The 15,412-nt window shown below is 43.1% G+C and overlaps 1 protein-coding gene across 9 annotated transcripts in view; it reads right to left on the reverse strand.

Annotated features, from left to right (window-relative positions):
- ST6GAL1 (ST6 beta-galactoside alpha-2,6-sialyltransferase 1) overlaps positions 1–15,412 on the reverse strand; it is a 110,994-nt gene that overhangs the window by 78,796 nt on the left and 16,786 nt on the right. For 4 of the 9 annotated variants that reach the window (XM_073360043.2, XM_073360035.2, XM_073360038.2 and 1 more), the window contains exon 2: positions 11,653–11,772. The exons of 3 other annotated variants lie outside the window; for them this stretch is intronic. The gene's annotated coding sequence lies outside the window, so the exon portion shown is untranslated. Of the gene's footprint in view, positions 1–11,556; positions 11,773–13,393; positions 13,477–15,412 lie in introns of all 9 variants that reach the window. 2 more of the 9 variants (XM_073360036.2, XM_078854450.1) reach the window with 2 other exon arrangements.

Raw genomic sequence — 15,412 nt, forward strand, 5'->3', positions numbered from 1 at the left:
TCTGAAACCTGTCATTATGCAAGGCACTGAATTTAGCCGTATGGAGTAGTTTACGATGCATCGGAGGAGGGTCCACAAATCAACGTGAAGTTAGGTCGGCAATGAAGATGCTGGAAATCCAACAGAACTGGCATCTTCTTGAAAAAAATCAGACCTTAGCAGAAACAAATATTTAACTCCCTTTATGTTCAAGCTGATCCTCCTTGCACTTGAGAAAGTCATACAAGGGGCGCCAATAAAGGACCAGCCACTCTGCTGTCTTCCAAAATTATGAAGTTGGCAAAGACTCAAAAATCTTTTCATTCCCCTCTTTCAAGTTTTGTCAGGGAACGTTCCACAAAAGCAGAGAAACTGGAGCTTGCTGGGATCCGTATGATCCCTTCAACAACAGAAACCTTCTTGGGATTCAGTCATCAGTGACGCCAGCAACCAGCATAACTGTGCCCATACAAACATCAATTGTATACAAAGGAAAGCCATGATTTACATTTACCTATCTGAGGTTCTTCAGTGCCTCCATAACCACAGTATCTGAGCACTTCACAATCTTTTAATGTAATTATCTTCACCACACTCCTGTGATGTAAGACGCGTTATTCTCCTCATTTTACAGATGGGAAACTGAGGCACAGAGCAATTAACTGACTTGACAAAGGGCAGACAGGAAGTCTGAGGTGGAGCAGGGAACTGAAACTGGATCTCCTGAGTCCCAGGCTAGTACCCTAACCACTGGCCCATCTCTCCTTGAACCAAGAATATACTCAACCAGGGCCAATCATGCTTTCTTGGTCACTGGCTACTACGTGCAAAATCAGGGCTAATCCCCCACATGAACAAGTCCTTACTATCCATAACACCAACAGTGTTAGGCTGTGCTTAAGAGCTTGCATCTCCTTTCCCGTGTCCTACATCCAGTGACTAAAAAACAACGGTTTCTTCCTCCCCAGACAATGGTGACTTCGGCAATACTTACTGGGGCACCATCACTAGCAGTGAGAGCAAAGAGGGGGAGTGAGTCCCAGCTGGTCTCAATCCCTCTTCACCATTGCCACTTCCTTCACAGCTGCATCATGCAGCTCCTCTACTGGGAAATAAACAGCTCCAGTAAGATTACCGGGGTTTATGAGGGAACATCTAGGAAAACAATCCCTGTATCTTGCACTTTTAAAACGATGCTAATGCGAATAGCCTATGGCCATATCTACCATAGGAAGAAAAACTCACCTGAGAAAGGCTTGGGACATTGGGCTATTCTAAACTTTGTTCCATCTAACAAATCATTTTTAAAAAGGGATCATGTGGTCCTGGCCAGTATTCTGTCTCTAACTAAAACAGGGTCTAACGCTCAGGGCTATCATGGCCAGGATCAGCTTCTACAGTTACTACACCACAAGCATGTTATTTGCGTAGGACTCTGGTAGGACTCAGACATACAATATAACAACTGTTGTATTTGAAAAACAAATTCTGTAATCTACAGCCTTCCGAGGGAAGTAGTGGGGGCAAAAGATCTATCTTGCTTTAAGATTAAACTCGATAAGTTTATGGAGGAGATGGTATGATGGGATAACATGGTTTTGGTAATTAAATATTCATGGTAAATAGGCCCAATGGCCTGTGATGGGTTTTTAGATGGGGTAAGATCCAAGTTACCCGGGAAAGAATTTTCTGTAGTATCTGGCTGATGAATCTTGCCCATATGCTCAGGGTTTAGCTGATCGCCATATTTGGGGTCGGGAAGGAATTTTCCTCCAGGGCAGATTGGAAGGCCCTGGAGGTTTTTCGCCTTCCTCTGTAGCATGGGGCATGGGTCACTTGCTGGAGGATTCTCTGCTCCTTGAGGTCTTCAAACTACAATTTGAGGACTTCAATAGCACAGATATAGGTGTGAGGTCTTTTTTAGGAGTGGTGGGTGAAGTTCTGTGGCCTGCATTGTGCAGGAGGTCAGACTAGATGATCATAATGGTCCCTTCTGACCTAAATATCTATGAATCTATGAAAAGCTGGCTGTATCTGAGTAAAATGCTGGGAAATGAAGAAATGGGACTGAGTTTTACTCTCCTTTATTTAGTGCAACCAAACAAAAACCCTGGGAGAAAGTGTGTGTAATTTTACTGTGGGGTTATAGACCACACACCTACACATACACCCACCACCATGGTATCTGAACATCTATTTGAAAAACTGCTAACCACAGGTTTTTCCCTGGGGTTCTCTCAGGCTTGGTCTACTCTAGGAAATTAGATCAATATAATTATGACACTCAGGAGTGTGAAAAATCCATACCCCTGAACAAAGCAGCTAAACCAACCTAACCCCCAGTATAGACAGCATTACATTGATGGGAGAATTCTTCTGTCGACCTGGCTACCACCTGTCGGGGAGATGGATTAACTCCAGTGAAAGGAGAGCCTCTCCTGTTGGCATAGGGAGTGTCTTCACTGAAGCATTGCAGCAGTGCCGCTGGAGTGCTTTATGGGTAGACAAGCCCTCAGCTAGAGTATTAAATACATCACTGCACAATAAAATGGTTACAGCACCACCGTAGCATTCCTTCGTACTGAAGAATCAGTCCCTGAAAAACAACCTTAATGTCTATGAAGAATTAGTTCAATGCAGCAACGGCTGGAAACTGGCCAACACAAAAGGGAAAGGAGTAGGTTCTGTGGTACACACCCTGCCTCTGCCTTTTTTCAAGAAATACTTCACTTTGGGCTTGATGCAAAGCCCACTGAAGTCAACAGAAAGACTCCCAGAGACTTCAGTGGGCTTTGGATGAGGCCCTATGTGTTTAAAAGTATGTAACTTGGAAAAGCAGGTAGGTCCTTGTGTGTTGTTAAAGGCAGCAGAAATTACCCTGTTTTCTTTGGGTGGCAATTCCATATCTGCTGGTCCAGCCGAGAACAATCTATCTTTTCATCCTGGCCAAAACTCTGCCATATCTTGGGACTCTAATGGTACATGCGGGATAAATTCTGCCTTCAGATATACCAGCGAATCCCACCTGACTTGCACTATAGTTTAAGCAATGGTGTGTTTATAACTCAGCTGAGGTGACGTCAAGAATGAACCTTTAGTTAGGATAAGCTTTTCAGAGAAGAAACACTATATGAGCCAAACCCTGATCCTCCCACTTAACGCAGATGGACCCTGACTAAAGCTCTACCAGTGCCCCCAAAGTCCAATTGGAATCAGAGTATGGCAGTGTCTCCACAGAGCCACCCAGCCATTGCTATTCTCCAGGAGGCAGAATCCCAAACTCCACACACACACAGCCATATGTATCAGTGGGGTCCTCATGGAGCAACAGCTGAGGGAAGTAGGGCCTGCCTCAAAGTCTCATTTGGGATGTGGGGTCCTAGCATAAGGGACAGCAGGGAAGGCAACATAATAGCCCTTTTCCCCCACCACCAGGCTCCAGAGCAATCCGCCATGAATACGGCCCATCGGCCTAAAGAGCATTCCACCCCTCATCAGGCCGCTGAGGTGGGAAGACAGCAGCCAAGCCTCTGCAGCCCCACCCACAAGCATTAGTGTTTGGAAGGTGAAGCTGCACTGGGAACCATCACACAGGTCTGCAAGGATTCCTGCTGCCCCAGGGCTGTAGGCAGCTAGCACAGACTCTTGTGCAGAGAGGACAGGGGCCAGGATCAGTAGAGAGCTAGTGGGAAGAGTTTTCCTGACCCTACCCCCGCTTCCTCCACACACACTTCTTGATTTGTAACCAAGTGCGGTGAGTGCCTATTTGCACAACTTGTTCTGAGCCAAGCTTTCTGGCTATAAACTCCTGCTTGTTAAGAAAACTGGAGACAGTTTTAAGCCATCCTTTGCACCAGCAGTGAATGCACAATTTTTTTTAACACACTGAGATTTATAATTTGCAAACTGAAGAATAACATTAGTCACTTAGATTGTCAACTCTCTGGGGCAGGGACCGACTTTTAGTTCTCTGTTTGTACAGTGCTTAGCACAATTAATTAAGTTTATCTGCACAACCTTACTATGGCCCCCTTTTGTGTGCATTATAATACGAACTATAATTACATGGGTATATACAATTTTTTCCACAGGACCCCTGGCACATTCAGCATGCCGGATGAGCCCACACTGGGGATGAATCAAAGCTGTGTAGTGAAGACAACAGTTGTCTGTAGAACCCCTGCTTCATTTTTTGTAGAAGTTGGAAAATGTGTCGCGAATGAGGCAAGGGATTGCAGAAAGGGAAAGGATGGTGTCATGGTTAAGGCAGTTGAATGCTGCCCTGGAAAACTGGATTCAACCCTGCCTTGCCGCAGAGTTCCTATGTAATGCCGGGCAAGTCACTTAAACCAAATTTTTAACTGTGTCCCTCATTTTCTACATGTCTGACTTTAGACCCTGGGATCTTATCTGCAGAAGTGCCGAGCGCTCACAGCTGCAACTGAAGACAATGGAAGCTGTGCTTTGAACATATAAACTGCTATACAATGCAAAGTACCCTGAAAAATCAGGTCCTAGACATCTCAAACAGGGCACCCCAAAACAGTTAACACTTTTTACCTCATTTCTCTGTGCCTTGGCTCCCATCCGTAAAAAGGGATAACACCCCACCCCCTACACTTACGGGGTGTTGGGAAAATAAATTCATCAGTGTCTGTGAAGCTGTCAGGTAGTATAATGATGAGTGTCATAGAAAAGCCCCGGAAGAAATTAATATTTCTGTCTTCAGAGCAAGGTTTGAATAGAGAGTGGTAAATAAGGCCTATGGCCACACATTGAACAGTGAGGATAAAAAATTATTTAAGAGCTGCTCCTTGAGAAAGCACCATCCATTATGTGCCCTGAATGAGGGAGGGGTTTTGTGGGAAAAAAATAGCAAGTGATTATGTAATTAAAGGATGTTATCGTGCATATACAAAGGGGCCAAAAGTAAGGGTGCGCAGGCAATCTGAATTCTGGCATTTCTTAACTTTTGAGTGTTTGATTTTGCAACCTTAATGTTCTTTTAGCATAGGAGGCATTTGTGAATACTTACAGTATAAATTTAAACAGCTCAACTAATAATACACAGCTATGTCCTGCGGATAGGATACCATTACTCGGAGAAGATAAACCTTTACATTTCCTTTTGTGTGTGCACACAGGCATTTAAATTCTCAGTTTTAACCAGACACTAATACAGTTAACGTTGTTAAGGTGCTGTCTGCTCTACAAAATGGAACCTTGTTATAGTCAGATCTCCTGATATTGTGGTATTTGTAGGATAGACTGGGCCTGTCTTTAAGCAAGCAAACTCCATGGATTGTGTTCACGTTTTATGTATTTTTTTGAAATCCTCCACACGGTTCAGATGTACACCTTCATTACTTCTGGTTGTCTCAACAGGGGGAAGTGGTCTGTGGACACCAGGCATTGCAGCAAATAATAAAGCTACAAATGTCAAGAGCATCAAGGAAACTCTCCGCCCTTCAGTACGGCAACTGCTAGGACAGAACAAGAAATGTTTCAGACTGCTATAATTCATTCCAGTGCAATCTCTCTCATGTAGCTTATCCTCACACAAAAGATGCTATCAACATCCAAGATATGTATTTTTGCGGAAATTAAACCATTTCAGCGGAATATGACGCAAAAACCTTAGATATCCAAATGCCATTCTGTGAATATGAAAGGACTAAAAGGACGCATTCTTCAAGAGCACCAGTTTTTAGTGAAACAGCAGCGAGCCCTATAGCATTCTACCCTTGTGAAGAACAACATATGTAACAGTGCTGGATGGCAACGTATGCAGATAAAACTAACAAAGCTAACAAGCTTAGGAGAAACTGAAGGGTTCCCTGCTCCCCTTCAAGTGGAAAAGAGGCTTAAAATGAGATTAAAATACAACCACCATGCTCCACAGTGCACTACAGATAAGTGTTCAATCTGCTGTGACAAGCAAGACAACATTACTTACTGCTAATTCCTTGCTTTGTACCCTGTGTCTCCCCATCCTCTGAACAGAGACATTCAAGTATCATGGCTCCACCTACCAGAAGCAAGCAAGCAGAATATCTGACAGTCAAGCACTGTATATAAGGCCCCAGTCCACTGCCTTCTTGGCAGTTAGAAAACGTCCAGAGTGATAGGAAGAAAGGAGGATAGAGAAAATATAGGAGGGAGGAAGGCAGATGGGAAGAGAGCAGAATGTGTGATGTGAGGAAAGAATGAGAGAGAGATGACAAAAGGAATTACTGGTGAGTAATTTTCCCTTGTCATACATCCCTCTTCCATCCTATGATCAACCACTGTAAGGATACAAGACAGGCTTCAGCTCAGAGTCCCAGATTCATAGAGGAGGAGAGGAGTACAACTCCCTTCAATCTATTTATATATTGTTGTATCACATTAATACAGGCATGTAGGAATGGGGGTCCCAAGTACACAGAGCCCAGTATTCTCAAAGTTTGATGCTTAGCCTCTGCATGGGAAAGGACCACTACTTGAGCTGAGAGGAGCCTGAGAGTGTGGGATTCATAGGGAGACATGTGGGGCTGGTGCGCCCATAAGGCTAGGAAGGACCGTACAAATGGAGGGATATTCTTTGAACAAGGGGACATACTGCCATTGGGCCAAGAAAAAAGGCTGCAGGGGTTGAAGATGCAGCCAGAGTATGAAGCCCATAGAGGGTGCCCCTAAGGTGGATGATCTAAGCAACTCTTAAAGATAGCTTCAAGATTGTGATGCATACTATTCAAATGCTTTGTAGTCAGTGAGGTATTCTTAAGTTGAAGGCAGTCAAACAACTGCCCCAGTACGCCTGTATGCACAAACTGAAGGACTTATCTTAGTTATGCAACCAGATGCTGAGGACAATTGCAATGAAAGATGCACAAACAAGGTTAGATTAAAAAGCCTGTAGTTACTGAAATCCAGTCAATTTAATTTACTGAAGGGATTGTGGAGGCAGGTTCTCCAAAAGTAATCAAAGATGTTCTGCATGCAGTTGCACTTTTACCCTTATGGCCAACTTCTGCTTTCAGAATCACATCCATGACTTGTACTAACTTTAACAGAAGCTGCCGTTCATATCTGAAAAGAGAGTTTGGCCAGAACTACCATCTTAGGGCTTCCTGCAAAGAATTATGCACATGCTTACCTTTATGCATATGGGTAAGTCCCACGAAAGACAATGGGATACTCCCATGTGTACAGCTAATCACACACATGAATCTTTGCAGGACCACTCAGGGCCTTTGATAAAAGTTATCGTTGCTCACTGTCATCATACAAGGTAAAATCCAAGATGCTGTGAAGGAAAAGAAATAGTGAAGCTCGCCATTTATTTTCTATCTGAACAAATTTCAAGATTTCTAAGCATCAAGCATATGATACTTTCTCTATTCATCTATCTAAGATGAATGTGGGACCCCATTACCATCATTATCAGTGTGCCTCACCATCTTTAATGTATTTATTCTCACAACACCCTGTGAGGAAGGTCAGTGATATTATCCTCATTGTACAGATGGAGAGCTGAGGCACAGAGAGGCTAAGCACAGTCACACAGGAAGTCTGTGGTGGAGGTAGAGCCAGGTGTCCCAAGTCCCAGGCTAGTGTGCTAACAACTGGACTCAATGTAAATTAGAGAAATGTGACCCTCAAAAGTACCGGATGCTCACAAGAACTCTGAACTAACAACTGGCCTGTACATTTCACTAGGGCAAGCTTTTTCCCACTGACAGAAAGACCAGATCACAGCAAGTCACAATATTTCAGTACTTCCACTTCTGATCCTGGCTAGGGTTGGAAAGTTTAGAAGTGTCCTAAAATGACTGACCTTCCATTCAGACTCACCCTGGCTTTTGAGATCCTGGCTTCTGTGAATGAAGTCCCTGATAAAGCATAAATTCATATAAACTCACTCAATTGATACTTGGCTGTAAGGAGCATACTGCTGAGGTTCATAAGTAAAACACTTTTCATTTCATTACCAGAAGTCAAATATCAATCTACATCTTTCAGGCTACCTGAGCAATAGATGCACAGCTGATCCTGCCAGAATCTAAGCTATTTATTCTCTGGAGGAGGAAGGCAGGGAGACAAAAACAAGATAAAAACCAAGCATCAACAGCATGAAGTTTAGGAATTTAAACCCTAAGAGTCAGGAAATTCCAAAGTGAAGGTTCTCACAGTAATCAGCTCATCTGCAGTGACATATTGTCCTGAGCAGTCTATGTAGTCAGCCCCCACTCACCCATGCATCACTCTTAAAGTGGTTTCAGAGTAACAGCCGTGTTAGTCTGTATTCGCAAAAAGAAAAGGAGTACTTGTGGCACCTTAGAGACTAACCAATTTATTTGAGCATGAGCTTTCGTGAGCTACAGCTCACTTCATCGGATGTAGCTGTAGCTCACGAAAGCTCATGCTCAAATAAATTGGTTAGTCTCTAAGGTGCCACAAGTACTCCTTTTCTTTTTTCTTAAAGTGGTGTTCTTCAAACACAGCTCTTTCTCCTCCTCTGAGTTGCCATTCCCTCATCTCTCACTACTGCCCCTGCCTTACACACATTCCACAGGCAAAAGGGAGGAGGCTAACTTCATTAAAATTATTCTCTGTAAATAATTTGCTTGGCTCTGGTAAAACAGATTTGGCTTCCTTTTCTCCTCCCCCATCCTAGAAACTTGGGCAAAAAAATAATAATAATAACATAATGTGAAACACCTTCCTTTTTCTCCATAGGAGTGAGGGTGCCAAGAAGAGAGATAATACTGCATTGTGCCAACTGAAAAAGAAATTTCAAGGGAAAATTCTGCCAATAAGTTATAAGTTAGTGGGAAGTAATTCTGGAGAATGTTAGGTTATTTTTATATGAATACTTTAATTATCAGAGACTGAAAAGTGACTGTTCAGGTTGACAGTGTCTCGTTAAGCAACTTGCCAAGGTCACACAGCAAGTCTGTGGCACAGCCAGGAAAGAATACCAGATCTCCCAAGTCCTGTCCCAGTCCAGTACCTTGACCACCACTTTTGCCTTTCAGTTCAGAAGTCTTGCACCAGATCCAACCAATAGTAATATGTGGTTTGTGGTATTCAGGCTGCTCTTCATTAATGCTTCCTCAGATATATTAAAGGTTAATGATCAGGGATGAAGAATTGCTTCTTTAAAATTAAAAAAAGATGCAAAGGTTGCCAAACATTTCGAACAATCCTGCACTATTTACACCAGGCATGGATTGCAAGGTTTAAAGCAGAACTCCCCAAAATGAATCCAACATAAGTATGCAAGACCCATCAAACACCAACCAGGTATCCTGCTGGGAAAACTAACATCATAAGGAGCCAGGCACAATGCAGGCATTATATAAGTTTCTCCAGACAGCTCAGCCTCTGGCAATGAACCTCAGTTCTGACCTGCAGAACCCCTTGATGTCTATGTCTTCCTGAGTCACTACGGGAGGGGGGGGGGGTTAAGAGAAGTTGCAGGCTAACAAATACAAAATAGGCCCCTGATCCTGCCAATCCTATCCCTGCAGCAACCCCCGCCCCACACACAGCCCCACTGATTGCAAGACTTCTTGCAGGCATCAGGAGCAGGCCCACATTTCTTGGTTGCAGGATCAGGTATAAAAAGGAGTGCAAACAGGAGGTACCCACCAGTACGCAGAACTGGCAAGAGATTTTTTAGCAGGTACGAGGTACCAGAAAGACATGGGGCTAGCCCCCACACTCCAGAGGGGGGGGAATGGGGCTGCGCTTTGCTCATTAAAGGAGCAGAACGTGGCTAGGGAGGGCATTAATTCTTTAAGTGGTTTTAACAGTACAATACATATGCTAACAAACTTAAACAAAGGCTTTGTTTAAGTTTGTTAGCATATGTATTGTGCTGTTATGTTGGTCAGGAGTCCTCAAGAGGGAAGAGGTGGAGGGGGGATGGAAGGTGTTTAAACAGTGTTTTTTATTCTGTTTCTCCCTATTGGTCTGAATTATCCATGACATCCATACAGCATCACATCAAGTCCAAATCATTAGAGGAATGCCTCTACTTGCACTGACCAGAGGATGTCTGGATTCTAATGTCAGCCCAGTTCTGCAGCCTGACAGGAATCAGGTGTTGTCCCCAGTGTAAACATTGAATTCTTCTTTGCAGCCAAACTAATCTAATATGCATTTTGTTAACTGGAACTGGAGCAGCAAAACAAAGAAAACAAATGCCTCATTTTCCAGTTTTGTGGGTGAGAGAACTGTAAATGAAGATTATAATGCCGGACACTGACAGCCTTAAACCAGCCGCCTCAGGAATCTGCCAAGAACTTTGCTGAAAATATGTTCCTGATCTTAGCAACGGAGCTAAGACTTACCACACATCTGCCCACCTTTATTTGAATGAAGCTCCTTCTGATCTGACAGCTCAGGCATTGTCAATTTCATCCAGAACAATTTATAAACTTGGAACCTAATCCTGTAAACCTGCAATCATTTGATCAATCCAACGGAAGACAACGGAACTATTTGCATAACTATGGACAACTTTTGTGGACTGGTGAGTGTTTCAGGAGTCTATTCCTATAAAGGAAGTTGAATCCCCCATTGAAATGCAATGTTTGGGTACAATACCATAAAGCAATTTAGGATACAGTTCTACTTAAAATTTGTCTTTTAATAAGTCATACATAAGCTGAAATGGCTCCTCACCCAACTCCCATATTCCATATAAACAGACTTAATACTACATATGTGGGGGGAAAGTGAGTAGTTAAGCATGTTGATGTTTGTATACACAAAGGGGGATATCAGAGGGGAGGGGAAGATAGTGGGGGCCCCGGGCTGGGTGGAGTCACATGGAAGGTCATGTGGGGAGGTCACGTGCCCCCCTTGTGGTCCTCCCATGAGTACCACACCGGCAAGAAAGGATTTCTACTCACACCTCTGGGTATAAAAGATAGTCAAGCATTAACTCATCAACTACCCATGTCAGGAACAAAACAACATCTCTTTTCATTCAAATTATATGGAACTACACTAGCTTCCTCCTGAAAAAGGATAAAGTCCCAAGTTGGGTAACACGAGACTGATCACTTCTGTAGAACCACAAAAAGGAACAACCATAAAACCTTCATCCACTGCACTGGACAACAGAAAGCACAAAACAGGACAGCTCTACATTCAGAACAAAAACCTGATCAGTAAGGGGCTAAATATTTACTCCTTCTGGATAATATATTCCAAAACTCAGAGATGTAAAGCAAATCTGATATGTGCAATGCATTTCTAGAGAACTAATGTCTTGTACGCTGTCCAGTCAGACTGCTGGGAATTACCTCCATATTCCATTCAGTGTATAGTAATATATTGTAATAGTTACAAAAGGCAAACATTAAAATACAGTACTGCATATTAAAATTTTATTCACGGCTGCCTGCTACTTTTATTCTTCTGTACCATATTAGAGTATAGTTGAGAAATAATAGCTGCTTCACTAATTTGGGGGGAGGGAATTTCAGCCCTACTGATGAAGGATTTACAACATAAGTGTTAACTTGGGTTAATAATAGGAAAGCTGCCAACTAAAGATCATATATATAGACAAGTACTCACCTCAAACTCAGTACCTCAGCCAATAAACTGTTTACCCTCCCTCCCATCTTCAGTGCTCCATTGTGTGGGGCAGAGTATGGTGGAATAATGACTCACTTGTTCCCTCCTGACTGGAGACCCTTTCTGTTAAGTGACAGAAGATTACAGGCAAGACTGATGTCACCAAAGCATCCACCCAGTTATGAAATCTGTAGATCAGACTCCCTCTCTCTGTTCCTAAGGAGAAAAAATGAGAAAAGTCAAATTATAAAAGAGAAACAGAGTTTCCCATTGTCTAGGTATTCTAGGCACTACGTACTTATGGGCTATACTTTAGGGGGTTATGGGTAGACTTCAGAATAACTCTGGGTACCCTGGGAAAAGGGAGCAGGACAGAGCAGTACTCGCACCACCCTATAACTGAGTATACCTCACACAGCACTGGCCTGACACCACTGGTTGATGCAGAAGAAGGTGCTCACCCCTACCCACTCTGGGAAGTCCAGCTCCACTACAGTTATGCAAAAAGAAAAGGAGTAAATAAATTGGTTAGTCTCTAAGGTGCCACAAGTACTCCTTTTCTTTTGGCGAATACAGACTAACACGGCTGCTACTTTGTAACTACAGTTATGGACTCACTTTCCCTGGGCCTGCTCCAAAGCTCATTAAAGTCAATGAGAAGTCCTTCCATTGGATCAGCCCCCTGGTGCTCAAGGAGCACAAAGAATAAGACTCTGGTTGGCACCTACGCAGGTGCACAAGGCCGTCTGACCTCGTATTCACCAGCACAATGCCAGCCACAGACTAGCACTGAACCAGCACCTACAATGTCTTCTGATACCCATGATCCAGAGCCAACTTTCACAGGGATAACTGCATCCAAATAACAAGAACAGTTATCTCTATGGAGGTTATTGGAGAGGATGGTTTTTAAAACCCCTGCAGAGGTAACATCAGCTCTATAGTTAGATTTATGTTCTGTGGTTGTCGCAGTGGCGTACAGGCATATTTTAGTTACTAGCTATTTGGCAGCTCCAGGTTCCCAGAAGAAATAAACATTGCCAGCATAATTTTGGCAGAGCACAATTTGGCAGAGCAATCAAATTCTGTATTTGCATATTTCCACTGTACCGAGACAAGTTCTCATTGCCTGTGGAGGAGAGAAGGAGAGAGGTTATGTCTCCTTTTCCCCTGCTGCCTCAGTGGGAGAGCAGTGGTGCCATCCTGCCATCTGCCAGTTTCTATTAGATAAAAAGCTGAGAGAAACTAAACAAATGTTTGAAAAGCCAGTGGGCAATATGAGTAAACAAGGTACCATCTTGCCTGGAACCCTCACTTGTTTCTGTGCAGACTTTACTAATGAAAGAGAAAAGAATAAAGTGCAGCAAAGAATTAAATTCAAAACTTGATAAATTTGCTAACAGAGTTATAAACTTGGGAGACATCCAAGGCCTCTGCAGCAGCTTGCCATGCAAGAGGCAAATATTGGAGAGGTGATGGCAAACCTGATTAGAGAAAACAAGCCACTTAGTAGCTACAAAGAATCAAACCACAAGTCACTGAATTAGATGAAGAAAATGAATCAGCAAACTCAATTGTTTCTTTTGAGAATGGGCTTCCTAGAGCTCACAGAGCCAAATTATATTTAATGTCTGAGATCTGCAGACAAAAATGCACGTTTGCACACCTACGTGTGCAAGGGCAACTATCTACCACAATTGCACACATATATCCAGCATGCAGGTATCTAGGTACCTATTTGCACACACAAGTGTACAAGTCATGGATGCAACTGTGGTAAATGTACAAATTTGCACACCTGTCTGTGAGCACAAACATCGTTTTTTTTAAATCTGACCTTTAAACAAGAGGTGGAAAGTGTCCCTTTATCATGTATGTGGAGCAGAGCCTTCAAATGGATCCTGAAGGTGTCTGACAGCACTGTTAATAAAACAAAACACAAGAACGGACTCATGTGCTGTCTGAAAAAAATACACTGATATAGTCCCATAGGTTTGCATGGCACTTTACGGATACAAAAAAAAATATTGACAGGCACCGAAAGATGTACCCAGCAGGACTTGAAAGAAAATAGTTGCCTACTCTCGAACATTTCCCTAGTGAGTGGGGAAGCCAGTCCTACCAGCTTCTGCAGAATCTAGGCCTTTTGAAAAGCTCCGGTCCTAGCCTTTTTTGTTGCAATGCTAAACCTCAGAATATAAAGGAGTGTAGATCAAAGCAGTGCCGTCTTCCCAAAACTGTAGGCTAACAGCCGCAGCACTTGGAACAGTTCACAGCTTTCCGAAACTGCAGCAGAGAGAAAGCTGACCAGAAAGCTGTGAGGACGGGTTTGAGGCCTGTTGTGTTGGTCTTGCTCATTAGCTCAGTAACCTAAATCGGTGTTTCTTAAATGCATCACCAGATTTTTCTGACAGCCTCCGAAGTGCTGCAACAATCACTGCGCTGTTACATATTCATGTTGCTTTGTAAACAAAATAAATCACAATGCACACTGATTCCCTTCAAAATATTACTGTTCAGGCAGAGCTGAACTATAAAGGCATGGGTTTTTTTTCCAAGTCACAAAGCATATTCACTGGCTAATCGCTATGTTTACATCTCGCGCTACCGTAGCTCCATAAACGGCTATTGGCCAACGTCACTGTCAGGAAGATTACTGCATGGTGTTTGGGTAGGTTGAGACTGTTCGTGACAGAAGGTGGAAGAGTTAAAATTGCCAGTGGATATCGGAAAGTTTTTTTTTAAATCAGTGCCAGAAAATGACTCTGAATGTGATACAGAGATGGTACCCAAGGAGCCAACTGCTGCTAAGAAAAGCAGAACACAGAAAGAAGAAAAATGAACATTTCAGGACCAGTGGGAAATGCAGTTTTGTGATTCCATTTCTGAGCAAGTTGCTGTGTGCGCTGTTTGTACAAAAGAAATGCATCAAATTAAAATGTATGCAATGCAATGTCACTACAGCATTCACACAGGGAAGTTGAACAACACTTACCACGGTGAGTTTCAGAGGCATGAGCTGTTAAACAATGCAAAAAACAAGCTTGAAAAACAACAGTGTCAGCTCAGAGATTTTTTTTTTTCTAATAAAGCAGATGAGATACGGGTGGCTACTTTTAAAGTTGCACTACTTTTGGGGAAAGCAAGAAAACCATTCAGCAAGGGAGTATTCATGAAGAAAACTGTTCTGGCCGTACAACCAGAAAATACACCACTGAGCAACAACATGTTACAGAGGAGCACATGAGATCTGGCAAATTTTCTACAAAACAAACCAGCTGAAAAAGTCACAGTGAGCCCTTTCTACATCCTGTGCTTGGATCAGAGCCTTGATGTCCTGAGGAATCCCAAGGTAATCATATGTGTTCACTTTTTGGACTGTGATCACCACTGAGAACACCATTGTTCTTCTGAAGGTATTTTACGTCAGGTGAGCCACAATGATAGGCCAACTGGCAAACACATTTTTCAATGGGTCCAGGCAAGAATGGAGGAGTGCCACGTTAGCTTTGACAATCTGTGCGGCTTGACAGTGGACAGGACAGCAGCTTTATAAATGCACAAGGTGGGTGCTGAACTGCTTCCAAGAAAGCTGCACTCAGCAGCTTTTTTTTTTTGTTTCACTGTTTTGCCCATCAAGAAGCTTCAATGAAAAGCATGGATGAGATTGAATCCGTAGTGAAAAAGTGCATCACTGCTGTCAACACCAGCAATGTCAATGAAGGGAGATGAGCAACTTTGTGCGAAACGGGCTGTGAGACACATACGGTGCTGCTGAATTACAACCCAGTCTGCTGGCTTCATTTTAACGACAGTGAACAGAGGCTATTTGAGCGCCAGGAAGAGCTCGTTGAGG

The sequence above is a fragment of the Lepidochelys kempii genome, chromosome 9 (genome assembly GCF_965140285.1).
Source record: "Lepidochelys kempii isolate rLepKem1 chromosome 9, rLepKem1.hap1, whole genome shotgun sequence".
Classification (NCBI taxonomy): domain Eukaryota; kingdom Metazoa; phylum Chordata; order Testudines; family Cheloniidae; genus Lepidochelys; species Lepidochelys kempii.